The sequence below is a fragment of the Dipodomys ordii genome, unplaced genomic scaffold (assembly GCF_000151885.1).
Source record: "Dipodomys ordii isolate 6190 unplaced genomic scaffold, Dord_2.0 Scaffold12, whole genome shotgun sequence".
NCBI lineage: Eukaryota > Metazoa > Chordata > Mammalia > Rodentia > Heteromyidae > Dipodomys > Dipodomys ordii.
Window position 1 is genome coordinate 16,765,783 of NW_012267228.1, and position 16,788 is coordinate 16,782,570.

General features: G+C 43.5%; 1 protein-coding gene across 1 annotated transcript in view; it reads left to right on the top strand.

Moving 5' to 3' along the window:
• Positions 1-16,788, top strand: part of Lrig1 (leucine-rich repeats and immunoglobulin-like domains 1) — a 129,555-nt gene that overhangs the window by 8,702 nt on the left and 104,065 nt on the right. The window lies entirely within an intron of this gene.

Sequence of the window (16,788 nt, forward strand, 5' to 3'; positions counted from 1 at the left end):
GTCAAACTACTCCCGGAGTCTGAAGACTCAGCCCTACCCCGGGAGATCCAGATATAGCACTTCAGGGCGGGGCATAGGAATTAGCCTAGAGGTGAGTGAGCCACACAGTTGAGAAATACTGCCCCAGGAAGACAGGTGTGAGACCATCTGCCCGGGCAATGTGACCTTGCCCTAAGCATTGGTTATCAGTAGCTGTGTATCACTGAGTGGGTAGCTAGTAGAGATGGGAGGGTTGTTTTTTTTTTCCTTTGCAAACAAGCCCAAGCCTGAGGTAGAGCCAAGTAGAGCAGACTCAAACCCACCCCAAATTGTATTACAAACTATCTTGTGATATACTAGAGCCTGTGCAGATTAAGTTATCTGTTAAAAATCAATTATCTTCCTTGTTCTTTTTCTTTTTTCTTTCTCTCTTTCCCCTTCTTTTCTTCTTTTTCCTTCCTTCCTTCCTTCCTTTCTTCCTTCCTTCCTTGTTTGCTTCCTTTCTTTCTCTACTGGGTCTTACTATATACACAGGCTAGCCTTGAACTTTCAGTCCTCCTGTCTCAGCCTCCCTAGTGCTGGAATCTATCACAGCCTATTCCACCACCAGGTTCAGATGAAAATCATATCTGTACCAAACACATATGTCACAACCAATGTTGTCATCATTCCCTAAGCAGTATAATAACCACTTACATTGTATATTAAAAAATACTTTCCTATAGTACCAGACATTGAACTCCAAGCTTCTGATTGCTGGAAAGGTCAATCATAGAGTTTGTGTCTTTTGTTTTCTACTTCTCTCTCTCCCTCATTGGTCAGAGCTAAGAGGGCCAGGAAGGTTGGAGACTGAGGCACATTAGGTTTGAGGCACGTAGGGCGTGGTAGGGATAGTGGTAAGCCAGAGTACACTGGCTGCATCTACAATCTACATGGCTAGTGGCAATTCTCCAGCCAATTGTTACCACACAAGAATGCAGACCAAGAGTGGCTAGATATTCCTGTTTTCCAAAAGAAGCCAGATCTCCAGATTTTTGTGTGTGTGCAATATATTCCCATTAACGAATGTTGGCAAGTAATTCCTTTTTTTTTTAAACCCCATGTGGGCCAAACAAAACACATCTGCTGGCCGGATCTAGCCTGTGGGTGGGCCTCCAATTTGCAAACTCTGGTCTAGACTGAATGATTCCAGCTAGGAGGGGGGAATCTACATTTCCCCACCCCCCACACCTTTCCCCATTCCCCCCTCCTCCCCACCACCACTTTCCTCAAGGGTTGGTAGAAGGACAGAGTCTAACCTAAAGCAGTGTTTCTTAGCCAGAGCTGCACATTTGAATTGCCTGGTGAAAGAGAGATTCTGTTCAGGTGTTCAGTCTCCATATTTAGGATCCAGGACTGGCCAGGTCCCGGGAGTCAAGGTTTAGCTCCTTTGTACTCCATGAAAGAGATGCTTTTGGATAGAGTATGCCCCAACTGAAGAAAGTGCCAGGCTGGAACCTGTATTGACTGTCAAAGTGTTTGTTTTCTTTGATTTCCCCTGCCTGTGGGGAGCAGTCAGGCAAACAGGACGAGTTTCACAGCCTAGTACAATTTCATAAATTGGAGGTCAAGGTCATGGTTTGGGTGCAGGGCTCTTTGACTTTCCAACCCCCTCCACTGGTATCCACATAGACAGGACTATGTGGCCAGACTTAAACCTAGGTGGGAGCCCCCAGGAGATGGCCAGCACCCAGAGGAGCATGCCAGGACATCTCAGCTCCAGATTCAAGGTGGGGTGGGGTGGGGGTGGGGGGTCCAGTCGTGGGCCTGAACTCTGGGCCTGGGCACTGTCCCTCAGCTCTTCAGCTCAAGGCCAGCACTCTACCACTTGAGCCACAGTGACACTTCCAGCTCTTTTTTTTTCCTGCTTATGTGATGCTGAGGAATCAAACCCAGGGCCTCATGCATGTGAGGCAAACATTCTACCACTGAGCCACCTTCCCAGCCCAGTGATTATGTTTTTTAAATAATAAATAAAAATAAATTACTTTTTAACATCTCTGATGTTTAGTTCAGTGTTTGACCCATGATGGATTATAAATGCATGTCGGAGAAAGAGAGGGACAGACTGATGAGCAGAGAGAGAGAGAGAGAAAGAATATGGCTATCTTTATGGCATTACTGGCTGTTGAAGCAATTTTTACTTTTCTCACTCCCCGTGAACAAATGGGGGGTCTGTATGGGAACTGAGTCTGCTAAACTTACTTTCATATTTGCTGCTGTTCTTTCCAGCAAGTTCCTGAGCTGCCAGGGTGGTTTCATACAAAGGCTTCCCTCACGTGTGTTAATTGGCCCTTCACACACAGGAAGACACCAGGAGGTTTTATGGTGTGTGGAGGTTTTTTGAACCAAGAACCACATTCCTGGTTTTCCCTGCACCCCCTTATTTTCTCTTTGAAGTCAACAGGGGGCCTGTTCAGGGTGTCCAGCTAGAACCAAGCGTCTGGTCTATGTAAATTGTTAGGAAAACATATTAAACTGCTAGAGAGAGATTGAGTTACTCCAAGAAAATACATTTGAATCAGAAAGAACTGTAGTCAGAACCATCGAAAGAGGATCCTGGGGTCAGAGGAATAAAAGAAAAAAGAAAAGAAAAGAAAAATGGCTTTTAAAATTTCAATTAATGCCTTCCGTTGTCTTGGAGGAAATACGGACTCATTGTCCCTGACATATTTAAAATACGAATTGCCAATTAACGATCCCATTGGCAAATTGCTCTACAATTAAAAACATAGAAATGTTGTTAGCAGCAATTAGAATAATTGTCATATGTTAATTATGGGTTGATGGATTTTGCATGTTGCCAGCAGTTTCCTTCTGGGCCATTCTGAACAGAATCCAAACCCATAAAGACATTGATATAATAAAAGCTGTCTTCTTTGTTGGCGTGTCTGCTGGATTCTTAATGTCTTTTAAGGTATGTAATTATTTTTAATTAGGTTTCCAGGAGAAAATTTCTTAATACATGTTTTAGTAGGTCATCCTTAGAGAACCTTGCGGCCAATTTGAGAGCGGAATAGACAGAATCAGGTAAACTTCAATGTAGATAAGTATTTACTAGCTGGAATACATTAGGAAACGGGCTTAGCTCAAAGTAAAAAGGGGAAACTATCTTCCAAGGTTGCTGGGAGGGTTGTGTGAGGTCACGTTTATCTTACAGCATTGTATATGTTGCAGAGTAGATGCTCTGTAAAAGTGGCTATTGTGGGCTGGAGACATAATTCAAGTGGTTGAGCACGTGCCTTCCAAGCGTGAAGCCCTGGGTTCAGTCCTCAATGGCCATACAAACAATAGTCACAATAAGTTGTTGGGTTTTCGTGGTTTTTTGTAGTTGTTATTTTATGCTAGTAGTGGGGCTTGAACTCAGGACTAGGAGCTGTTGCTTAGCTTTTCACTTAAGGCTAATGCTTTGCCACTTAAGTTACAGCTCTAAGTCTGCCTTTTTACTGGTTAATTTTAGATAAGAGTCTCACAGACTTTCCTCCCTGGCTGACTTCAAGATACCACCCTCAGATCTCAGCCTCCTCAGTAGCTAGGATTACAGGCAAGAACAACCAGCACCTGGCTAATAAGTGTTTTGTGTTTGTTTGGTTTTAAATTTGCTAATGTTCAAATGGTTACAATTTAACTTGTCTATTTACATGTCTGGTGCATCTTGATCAGAGTCACCCTTAGTAAGTATTTTTGTTACTGTTTTTGGTGTTGGTTTATTTTGTGTGTGTTCAAAGCAGTTTTTCTACAAGATCCTTTCAGAGATCTGGGAAGGTAGCTTAGTGGTAGAGTGGCTTGCCTAGCATGCATGAAGTCCTGAGTTCAATTCCTCAGTACCACATAAACACAAAAAGCCAGAAGTGGCACTGTGACTTAAGTGGTAGAGTGCTAGTCTTAAGCAAAAGAAGCTCAGGGACAGCGCCTAAGCCCTGAGTTCAAGCCCCAGGACTGACAAAAAAAATCCTCTCAGACTGGAATCTCACCTCAACTACTTAAGTCCTTACGGTTGTTATTCTTACAACAAGAGTATCATATGCCCAACCACATTGTATCCTGCATAGCTTCTAAGGTAATCACTACCATTGGAACCCTGGTGAATAGTGTTAGTAGAGTTGTGCAGTCAACAACTTCATAACTATACCTGGCGAGTCTGCTTGCAATAAGTATTTCAAATTTAACTCCTTACATAGGTGTACCTTTTTTTATTTTTCATTGAAATAAACTAATTTTTTACTTTGAGGTTCCAAAAAGCTAGTCATTTTTCAGTAGTAGTGAAGAGCAGATTCCCACACATACTTCTTGCAGGCCTAATTTGACCTGCAACTTACTTTGTAAAGTTTTATTGGAATGTGGCTATATCTAGTCATTTACATATTGCCTATGGCTGCTTTTGAGTTACAAGTGCAGAATGGAGCCCTTGTAATAGAAATACAATGGCCCATAAAGCTGAAAACATTTACTATCTGGCCTTTTCAAGAGAAAGCTTGTTTGCCTCTGGTATTGATAGCTTTCTCAACAGATACATACTTATCTTAATTCCAGCCAAAGTCAATGGCTGATCTTTTCTTCACACCTCCTATGTTACTGGGTCAGCTGGTACTATAGATGTTTTTCTTGACCATCATGGACATTTCCAGATGTTTCTTTTCCTCTCTGCCCTTTCAGCATCAGAATCTCAAGACTGCTGATTCTCCATCCTTATCTCCCTATCTCTCTACTAACTCCTCAAGAGCTGTACTTCTCTTAGTATTCTTCCTGTGAGGATTTCTGATAATTTTCATATCCATACAAATGGCCTGGCCTCTCAGGTCTTACTCTGATCAGCTTCAGTAATTATGGTTCCCCGTCTCATCATTTAGCAAATATTTATAGAACACCAAATCTATCTCTTCCACCTCTTTCCTCCTATGGTCACACTTAACCCTTCCCTTGCTGATTAAGGTCAGCCCTCCATGGCCAAGTTTCCTTTCTACAACCACAACTCTTCTACCTTCCTGTGGCTATTCAGACCTCCACCATCTTTCCCCCTGACTCTCTAAGTAAATAGAAGCAATGTGAAGAGAACAGGTACAACTGTGCCCCCACGTCACACAGCTTGCTAAAGGTTCTATGGTCCTGGGGAAGCTCACTCTTTTCACTTGTCCTCTCTTGCCTATTTAAGAATATTTCTCTTGGGCTAGGCATGGTGGCCCAGTTACCCAGGAGGCAGAGATCTGGAGGTTTGTGTTTCAAGCCCAACCCAGGTAAAAGTTACCAAAAGCCCATCTCAATCAATAAATGATCATGGTGGTTACAGGCATTTTATCCCAGCTACACAGGTGCATATGTAGGAGAATTGAGGTTCAGGCCAGACCAGGATAGGGAAAACAGAAGGAAAAAGTGTAAGACCTTACCTGGAAAATAACTAAAGAAATAAAGGGCTGGGAATATTGCTCAAGTGGTTGGGCACCTGCCCAGCAAACATGAGGCCCTGAGTTCAAACTCCAGTACCTCCGAGAGAGAGAGCGAGAAACAGACAGACAGACAGACAGACAGACAGACAGACAGACAGAGAGATATTCCTTTTCTACTTTTCCTCACTCATCACCTAGTGTGGTATCTGTTTTTTCTCCCCTTTCTCAAATGTAGCTCAGGCTAGCCTCAAACATTACATCCTCCAGCCTCATCCTCTGGAGGGCTGCGACTATGGGTGTATACCACCACACCCGTTTCCCCCCTTCTCTACACGATCGTTTCCATCATTTCAAATGCCATGCTGTTTTTCCTGTCTCAAATCAAAACCAAACCAAACCAACTCTCTGACTGCAAAATCCACTCCAGCCCCTGACCCATTTTTTCATTCTCTGCCCTCCTACAGAACAAGGCTCCTCAAAAGTTCTGTTCTCGGCTGGGAAGGTGGCTCAGTGGTAGAGCGCTTGCCTTGCATGCATGAGGCCCTGGGTTCGATTCCTCAGCACCACATAAAAAGCCAGAAGTGGCACTGTGGCTCAAGTGGTAGAGCGCTAGCCTTGAGGTGAAGAGCTGAGGGACAGCGCCCAGGCCCAGAGTTCAGGCCCCCATGACCGGAGGCTCCCCCCCAAAAAAAAGTTCCGTTCTCATGGGGACCCATGTTATGAGTCTATGCTCCATGGGGGCTCTTAAAGGAGAGCTGGGGAAACCCAGAAGATAACATATGAGAAAGCAGGAAGGGGTGCCTAGAGAACCATACAGGTAAGCAATCTGCAGGCCGGTAGGTGAACTGGTCTATACCCACAGAGCCTATAGCATCCCATGCCAATTCCCAGACCCCACAGCGCTGTCCCTTTTATGGCAGGATTCCTTTCTTTTTTTTTTTTTTTTGGTCAGTTGTGGGGTTTGAACTCTGGGCCTGTACACTGTATAGGCTCATGCCTGTAATCCTAGCTACTCAGGAGGCTGAGATCTGAGGATCTCGGTTCAAAGCCAGCCCGGGCAGGAAAGTCCTTGAAACTCTTATCTCCAATAAACCACCAGAAAACCAGAAGTGGCACTGTAGCTCAAGTGGTAGAGCACTAGCCTTGAGCTGAAGAGCTGAGGGACAGCGTTCAGGCCCAGAGTTCAAGCCCCAAGACCGACCAAAAAAAAAAAAAAAGCATAACAAGAGAGCAAAACAGGTTTAGTTGCAGGGTGGATATCAGAGGGAAGGGAGGGAGAATGAAGAGGGTGGAAGAGGGTGACTTTGGTCAAAGTATTAGATGCCTGTATAAAAATAGAGCCATGAAGCCAGTTGAAATTGCTTTAAGAAAAGGGAAGGGGACTGGGAATGTGACTTAGTGGTAGAGTGCTTGCCTAGCATGCATGAAGCCCTGGGTTCAATTCCTTACTACCACACACACACAGAAAAAGCCAGAAGTGGTGCTGTGGCTCAAGTAATAGAGTGCTACTACTTGAATGCAAAAAGAAAGAAAGAAAGAAAGAAAGGTAAAGTTAAAAAAAAGAAAAGGGAAAGGTCAATAAGAGTGAAAAGGGGGTGGAGTTAACTGGGTACATTATATGTCCATGTGAAAAGGAAAATCCCTTGTAAAACAATGCTATTAAAAAAATAAACTAGGACATAAATATTCCTCTCTTTTCCTTGTGAAAAATAGAATGAACGTGTAAGCCTTCTTGTCAGGAAGACTGTAAGAGGACTTCAATAATCTCATTGTCTCATTTGGTTATGTCTTTTTGCTATGGAGGGTTACATGGGAGAAGTAAGCTGTCATAAACAGGCAGGTGCTTGGCAGTTATCTCATACCTAGTCCCAAGCAGGGAAATAGTCTTGGTGTCTGCTAAAGAGCCTGTATATTTTGTCACTCAAGAAACTGTGTGTAGCAGCGACAGAAGCAGCAGGAAGTTCGCCAGTCACATTGAATTAAACACGATTCCCACACACACCCCACCCCACTCTGAAGCACAGGTCAGTGATAGCACTGGCTTCCTTGCCGCTGCTAACGACAGATTTATTTGATTAGACTTTATTCCACTCTTAAAATTCACTCAGGTTTTATTGTGTATCCAGTTCAGTACACTCGTCTGTTATCTATGGCCCTAGGACAAATCACTCCCAAATTTATTGGCTTGAAACAAGGTCTTTTTTTTTTTTTAAACTCCTTGTGCCTGAGGAATTTAGTGGGGATCACAGAGATGGCTTCTTCCTACTCATGTGGCCTTGGCCAGACTTATTGGGGTAGTGCAATTAGCTGGTGACTGGCCTGGGCTAAAAGATCTGCCATTGTTTCATGCTTAGGTCTAGATTATAGTGCTAACTATTGGCTGGCCCTTCCCTTTTCCTCTCCATCTTAATGGTTTTCATTTTTAAAATTATTATTTTTATTAGTGCGTGTGTGTGTGTGTGTGTGTGTGTGTGTGTGTGCCCCCATCATGGGGCTTGAACTCAGGGCCTGGGTGCTGTGCCTGAGCTTTTTCACTCAAGGCTAACATTCTACCACCTAAGTCATAGTTTCACTTCTAGCTTTTTGGTGATTCATTGGAGATGAGAATGGCATAGACTTTTCTGCCTAAGCTGCTTTTGAACCAGGATCCTCGGATCTCAGCCTCCTGAGTAGTAGGATTACAGGTGTGAACCACTAGCACTTGGCTTCATTATCTTTTCCATAGGTGCTTACAGAATACTTCAATTCTCTCTTTCTCTCGGCTCCACTCCATTGGCTTCCTTCCAATACTAGTCACCATTTTATGTTCATGTACTTTTTTATTTAAAGTCTTGGTCTGCATACAAGGGAAACATGTATTTTTTTCCCCTGAGTCTGACTTATTTTTCTTAACATAATGATCTCCAATTCCATTCTTTTTTTTTCTTCTGTGAATGACACAGTTTTACTTTTTTTTTTTATAACTGAATAATAAAAAGACTGGGACTTGAATAAAGAATTGGGCTTGGGTCAAGTGGTAGAATACTGGTCTGGCAAAATCAAAGCCCTGAATTCAAATACCAGTACTACAAAAAAAAAATGAAAAGTCCACTGGAGTTAGAGGTGTGGCTCAGGTGGTAGAGCTCCAGCCAATAAGCAAGTACTCATGCTGAGTATGAGTCATAGTCTAGGACCAAAAAAAAAAAGAAAAAAGATTGCATTATATATGAATACCATATTTTTTCATTCATTCATCTGCTGATGGGCACCTAAGCTAATAACAACTGTTTTTTTTTTATCATGAATAGTGCTGCAGTAAATATGGGCATGTATGTGCCTCTATTGTATGCTGACAATATACCCAAGAGTGATATAGCAGTACTACATGGTAGTTCCAGTTTTAGTTTTTTGAAGAACCTCGATACTGATTTCCATAGTGGCTGGATTAATTTACATTCCTACCCATAGTGTGTAATGCCTCCCTCAGCTCATCCTGGACAGTAGTTATTGTTTGTCTTCTTGATGAAAGCCATTCTGACTGGGGTGCCATGCAATCTTCCTGTTGTTTTCATTTGCATTTCCTTTATCGCTGAAGATGTAGAATACTTCATATATTTATTGATCTTTTTGTAGAGGACCTCCTCACTTGGCACCTCAGGGTAGGAACTGAGCGTAAGTCAGAACTTCCAGGCCTAGCAGGTGCTGGTAGCTAATGCCTGGAATCCTAGCTTAGGATCTGAGGATTGCTGTTCAAAGCCAGCCTAGGCAGGAAAGTCATGAGACTCTTATCTCTGGTTAATCACAGAAAAAGCCTGAAGTGGTGCTATTAGCTCAAGCGGTAGAGTGCTAGCCTTGAGCAAAAGGAACTTAGAGACAGCACCCAGGCCAAGAGTTAAAGGCCCAGGACCAGCAAAAACAAACTTTTGAGACTCAGAATTGTAAAACATTACTTTCACCACAGACTATGGGTCAGAGCAATTCACAAGGCCAATCCATATCCAAGGAGGAAGGAAAAATACACTCTGGCTCTGCATGGGAGAAATTGCTGGCGGCCCTATTTTTAGACTAATGGTCTACACACTTGGTTCTCTGAATCTTACCAGTCAATGGATTTCAACTAAGAAAACATGGTTGTTTTGTGAAATGAGGGTTTGGGGACTGGGTGACAAGACAAAGACTTTGATTTATGGCATCTAAATCTAAGAAGAGTGTCAGAACTCCCCCAGGGAAATAAAGATATTTAAATGATTATCTAAAGAACATAGCATAGGATAAGAATGACTGTGAAAAGCATAGATGTGTCTGTCTATATGTTTATGATAAATTTGATATGTGTCATAAACCTAACTGTCCTTTTGGAAACAAATATAACAGGCCATAAAATTCACAAATGCTTCTTATTAGCATGAATGCATCTCAAAGAAAAAGAGACTGGAATGGCACAAGAGAATTTTTACCAAAATCTTGTGGACAGCAGATGTTTTGAATGCTCCTCAGTTTAGGAGCAATAATGCCAACCACATGTTCGCCTTTATTTTTGAAATTATTTTATTAAGGGCTTGTGAAAATATGGAAGATGTAAACACATACACGCATATAAAATATAGACCATGCAAAGAGTATGGGCTATCATGTGGCATTGAGGGAGAGGCAGTTATATGAGGGGTGGGGAGGATTCCTGATGATCTAGAGCTTTGCAGTCTTTAAATGTGCTAAGGAATGGCCCAAGGATCTTATTAAAGGGCCATGACTAATCCAGCCAGTCTAGTGAGGCTGAGTGTCCACTGAAAAGGCTCCAAGCTCATGACACTCTGGAGCACAGGTTTGCATGGTGAACATGTATAAAATTTAGGTGGAGCAGTCTTGACAAGTCTCTTCCAGAGGCAAAATATTATCTCTGTCCCTCCCTGTGTCTGAATCTGAGCTAGACAATGGGAATGCTATGTTCACCTTGGAACTCAGTCTCTGGGCTTTACCTGTTGCATTCTGGAAGGAGATCAATGAGAAAGGGAACTGACACAAAATAATAAGAGAAGGTGTGGATTAATGCTGAGTGTAGGTTTTAGATTCCGGCTTAACAACCAAGTAAGGGGGAAACAGAATGAACTCAGCTTCAGATAATTTCATCTTAAATGTGGTATCTATTCCATAGCCCTCCCCTTCTCTCCTCTCCCCTTCCCTTCCCTCTTCTCTCCTCTCCTCTCACTTCCCCTTTAATCTCCTATCCTCCCTTCTCTCTCCTCCTCCCTCCTTCTCCTCCTCCTCTTTCTTTTCTTCCTCTTCTCCTCTTCCTCCTCCTTCCTTCCTCCTTCTCTTTTGCAGTGCTGAGGACTGAACTTAAGTCCATCCATTTGTTAGGCAAGCATTCTCCACCAGTCCAAACTTTATAGATCACAGAAGTTCAATGATGGTAAGCCATAATATGAAATTGTAGGGACTTAGTCATTGTTAGCCATTATTTTTATACAAATGCTACCTGTATAGTGAAGGAAAGATTATGTATAGTGTGTGTATGTATGTGTGTATGTGTTTATGTATGTGTGCGTGTGTGTCTGAGTACATATGAATGCCAGTCCTAGAGTTTGAACCCAGGGCCTGGGTGCTGTTCCTGAGTCTTTGCACTTAAGGTTAGTGCTCTATCACTCGAGACACAGCTCCATTTCTGTCTTTCTGCTGGTTAACTGGAGATAATAGTCTCATGGACTTTCTGGCTAGCACTGGCTTTGAACTGTGATGATTAGATTTTAGCCTCCTGAGTAGCTAGGATTAGAAGCATGAGCCACTGGCACCCAGCATTTATGTGTATCTTTAAAATGTTAACTTATGGGGCTGGGAAGGTGGCTCAGTGGTAGAGCGCTTGCCTTGCATGCCTGAGACTCTGGGTTGGATTCCTCAGCACCACATAAGCAAAAAGAAAAAAGCCGGAAGTGGCGCTGTGGCTCAAGTGGTAGAGCGCTAGCCTTGAGGTGAAGAACTGAGGGACAGCGCCCAGGCCCAGAGTTCAGGCCCCACGACCAGACCCCCCCCCCCAAAAAAAAAAAGTTAACTTAAACATAAAGGAAATTCTGGAAATCTAGGTATGGAAATCTAGGTAGGTGTGGAAAAGGGAATAGTTATGTGCCTTTTCATCATATTTTCAAGCAAGAGGCTTCCCAATGTAGCTCATGAGACACATACTTTATATCTACTAAATATGCCTGTCTGAAGGTGATCATGAAAGAAGTTAAAGACTAGATTTCTCTTTGACCTTGTGTGGGCCTTGGAGTAATTGTGTTCCTTTGGATTTCTCCTTTGTAAAGCAGGAACTGTAACAATGGACATATTCAAAGTTTGTGAAGCTAGCCATGTGTGGTAGTGTATATCAATAATCCTAGCACTCAGGCTGGGAATGTGGTTCAGTGGTAGAGTGCTTGCCTTGCATGCATGAGGCCCTAGGCTCAATTCCTCAGTACCACATAAGCAGAAAAAGCCGGAAGTGGCACTGTGGCTCAAGTGGTAAAGCACTAGCCTTGAGCTAGTGCTCAAAGAGAGGCTCAAAGTCAGCATCCAGACCCTGAGTTCAAGCTCCAGGACCAGCAAAATAATAATAATAATAATAATATAATCCTAGTACTCAGAGGCTGAGGTAGGAGGATCACTTGCGCTCAGGTGTTCAAGACCAGCCTGGCCAACACAGTGAGACACTGTCTCAAGCAACAACAGCTCTCCCTTTACCCCAGAGTTTATGAGGTCCAGTGTCATAATGAGACTTTGCTGTCTGCAGAGGTGGCTTGGAACCCGAGCTCTGTTACTTATTAGCTTATGTGGCCTTGAGTGTTTTCCCTGACTCCTCCCTCAATGAACAAAGTATATACAGCACTCTGAAAAGTGACTGGCACATAGTACATACTTAGTAAATGACGGCTTTTGGGATGTGACATGGCTTTGGAGAAATGCAGTCTGTTACTTTGTGAAGATTATTATAAGTTGTGATAAATGTGCTGTTCTTAGTATACATGGAAGTGTTGCTTTTTAGTTGTTGGCAGAAAGACATAAACTTTGTTTCTCTCCACCCCCTACTCTGGAACATGCTTTTCCAAGTGACATTTGAAAAAGCAGCAGGCTGGGGTGGGGGTGGGGCGGGAGGGTGCAGCTCTGGTGATGTCATTAGCCCATGTCTGCATCATTGTCGCTGGCGCTCAAGGGCTGGGTCCTCTTCGGTATCTCACTCTAGAATCTCATGATATTGAGATGTTCACAGGTTTGGTAATTTAAAAAAAATCAAATCTTTCAGTGAATGAGTTAAAATTCCAAATTCACTAGGTAAGGACAGGTGTCCAGATTCTAGAATGTTCTTGGTTGTTGCCTTTTTGCCGGTGATGTTCGTAGAGGAGGGCAGGGGCCTATGAAGGGTCACAGCTGAGCTTCAGGAATTAGTCATTCTTGCTGCAGATCCCGCAGCCCCAGGCTGGCCGTGTGTGGGCACTCGCCGGCCAATCTGCCAATAGCCAGTGATTGTATAAGAAAACACCTCTCCTCACTTCCCCCAAGGAAAATGCTAGAACAAGGGCCCAAGAAATATTTTCTTCTTACATCCCACCCCAAGGCTCATTAGCATCCTCTCTTCTTCCCTTCTCCCTCAATTTATCTCCTTGACAAGCTTATTTTGAGGAAGGGGTTAATGAGTATACAGTTTTATTTTCCTTGGAAGAGAGATACAAGACAGACTCAAAGCTGGGCTGTCATCACCCTGTAAGTCTTCAGGGGTTTTACAGGTAATTATTAACCCTTTGTAGCATTTCTGGGAAAGAAACTTCTGGACTGAAAGAACCTATTAAGATTATCTATCTCTAATAGATAAAGGACCTCTCAGTCTTTCAGAGTTAAAATTCAGTTAACACTTTGAAAGTACACCTTCGATGGATGTGGCCCTAAGTGATTTATAACAACTCTATGTCCTTTATTAAGATGGATCTTTTCTTAACTCTTTTAGTGCCCAGGTCAGAAGATATCATTATCCTTGTTTTGTCAAATGACCTCACATAGGCTTCCTCAAAGCAGGGCCAGGGCTGTAACATTGAGTTGCTCTGGGCTGTTTTTCTTCTGTCTTTCTCTTTCTTTCTTTTTTCTTGCTTCTTTCTTTTATCTTTTTCTTCTTTTTTTTCTTTCTCTTTCCTTCCTTCCTTCCTTTCCTTCCCTCTCTACCTCCCTCACTGCCTTCCTTCCCTCCTTTCCCCATGCTTCTATAGCTTAAGGGAAAATCTCTTTAACACTAGGAAGGAACCTGTAGCAAACTGTCCTCACTCTGAAACTAGGCTTGAACACCACCTAGACACTCAGACAAATTGCTACAATTCAAGAAACTAGACTTGAACATCACCTAGATACTCAGGTAAATTGCTACAATCCAAGCCCTTGGAAGATGTGTTTTAAACAATCCCTGCAATCAACCTGCTTTCTTATTTTGTGTTTGCTCCTCTTTCCAGCTCTTGGTGATTTGGGCTTTTTCGGTCTAGCAGTGGGTTTAGAATGATTCATTGCCAGGACTTCTGCTTTCAAGAGAGTAACCTACAGTGGCTCTCAAGGCAGACTGGGTTCCATGCTGGCTCTGGGGTTTGATCTCTGACAGATTAAACTGAACTGGAACCTCTAAAATGCCTGGATGACCCACTCAAGGAGTAACTAAAAATATGAAAAGGGAAGTAGAGGAAAATGAGGATCAAGAGTAGCCAATCCAGCTGTGGTTGTATGATGAAAGGATCAGGATTCACTCTTCTGTACACGGTTCCTTAGCAAGGGACTTTTGCTCTTGCAATCTTGGTGAGTTTAAGTTGTGGACACCAGTTGTTCTCCCCTGAGCTGGATATCGCTGTTCTGCAAGCCCACACTCTTACTCAATCACACACAGGTTGCAAGTATGTGGGCAAACTTCCATACATGGTATGAGGAGCAGACATGACTTCATGCTTCGCTGTAGACTAGAGGAATTGCCAAGGCTCAGGCGCCCTGTTCCCCCCACTGATTCCTCAGTGTGGAATCCTTCTTTGGAACTCCATGGTAATCAGACCACAGGGGACGCTTCAGATGTGTGGACAAAATTACCTTGTGGAGTCCCTAAACCTGTCTTTCAGAACTCTGGTATCATCAAAGAGAATTTCACAGGTACACTCATAAGCATTTGAGAAACCTTTTTTTAAAAAATGATATTCATTAATAGGACTGACTGCCTGAAGTTCAGTGAGAAACTCAAGAAATATAATGTTTCATTTATTTCACACATGCTAGTGTGTGTATGTGTGTGTATACAGTGTGGAATCGTCACACTTTTAAGGAAATGATCATGTACTATGCATTTAATTACCTTTTGTGTTCTTTGATCTTGAAGAACTTATAGCATCCACACAGAAGACTTCAAGAATTTGGGTCTTTTGCACTCCATCTCCCCATCACACCCCTTCCCCTGTATTACTATTAATTTCATAACAAAGACATGAAAGCAGAGACATAGTTCTCCTTGTCCATAAGGATTACAAATGAAACATAAACATGATATATAGCTGGGTGCTGGTGGCTCACGCCTGTAATCCTAGCTACTCAGGAGTCTGAGATCTTAGGATCACGGTTCAAAGCCAGCCCGGGCAGGAAACTCCGTGAGACTATGATCTCTAATAAACCACTAGAAAACCAGAAGTGGCGCTGTGGCTCAAGTGGTAGAGCGCTTGCCTTGAGCTGAAGTGTACAGGGAAAGTGCCCAAGCCCAGAGTTCAAGCCCCATGACTGACAAAAGTAAAAATTAAAAATTAAAAAAAATTGAAACATGACATGTAAGCACTTGGTAGAATGGGTCAGGTGCAACATCTTTCTGATAATGTTTCTTAGGTTGATTTATGCATATATATGGTACAAATACTGCATTGGTATCATGACTGAAATCATTAAAAGAAATCCAAGAAAGTAATGGGCACCATTATTGGTTAGCTTAATGTATTCCCCCCCCCAAATAAAAAAGATTAAAGGAAAGAAGGAAAAAGACAGTGAGGAAGGGATAAAAAGAAAGGCACCCAAAGCTGGGTGTGGTAGCACACACTTGTAATCCCAGCCCACAAAAGGCTAAAACAGGATTGTAAATCTGAGGGTGGCCTGGGCTATCCAGTGAGACCATATTCACACTCACACACACATACTTTTTTTTTTTTTTTTTTTAGCAATCACTTGACTACCAAGCCCTGGAAACTTTGGTTAAAGCAAAGGGTTTTTTCAGCGGACAGGACCTGCTCAATTTCCCTGACAATGCATGCAGTTATGTTAGAAACTTTTTTGGAAGTTCCCAGTGGGGCAGCTATATAGTGCAGTGAGAATAATTTCCTTCCCCCCCCCCAGTATGTGTAGGTGTGTACAGTGTATCTATGTATCTACGTGTGTCTGTCCTGCGCTCTCGCTCTCTGTGCGCACATGCGCCCTTGTTTTCATGCATGCACTATTCCATATGTTCTGATCTGTAAGAGCCAAAGTTATTAGTTTTGTGACTATTATTTTACTTTATCTCTTCCCTATCGATAGCTTCTTGAAATTAAAAAAAAAAAGTCTGCTAACTTGGAAAACAAACTAAATACAGCAACCCCTTGATGGAAGCCTGGAGCATTTCCAGAAGTATCTTTCAACTAACTAGGGGCGGGGAAGGAGTTATACCTCTGAGATTTGGTTTCTGCCTTATGCATTCATTTCGGTAATCAAGGACATATTGCTGGATTTAGGGCATTAAAAACAGGTCAGGAGCAGAAAGCAGTTCCAGTCTGTGCGAGGAGGAAGGCGACCACCCCTAAAAATAATCACTAAGGGGGAAATGCGTGGGGTTTTAAATCCGTCTTTGCTCCTGCAAGGCGCTTGGAAATGAGCGCGTGTTCCCTTGAACTTTACGGTCCTATTTGCAGTCTGGGGAAAAGTGAAGAAAATCTTGGGACCAGACAGTTCCCAAAGGCTAGCTTTGCTAACCAACTTGTTCTCCTCCCCTGCATGCACGGGGCACGTCTTTTGAGTTCTCCCGCATAGCCCCTGTCCTCGCAGCCCACCAACAACCCGAGCGTCTCCTTTAAGAGGCGGGGGACTCCCCTCCCTTTCTCCTCCCAGACCCCCGCCCTTCACACCTTGGGTGGGAAAAGAGAGTGGGGGCGGGGTGGCCAGCCAGGCTGCCGGGGGCGGGATCTAGGCGAACCTTCCAATGGCTCTCGAGACTAGCCTCCGTGGACTCCGCCAGCCAATGATCAGCAGGCAGGGGCGTGGCTTAGCTCTGTGGCAAAGCTTCCAACGTGGGCCTGCGGGCGGCCGCGGGGCGCCGAGCTGAGGGGGTGTGTGAGGGCCGGCGGCCGGGGGCGGGACTTGGGCACCCGCCGGGGCTGGACCGCGGAGTGGCGAGCGGCGAGCGGCTGAT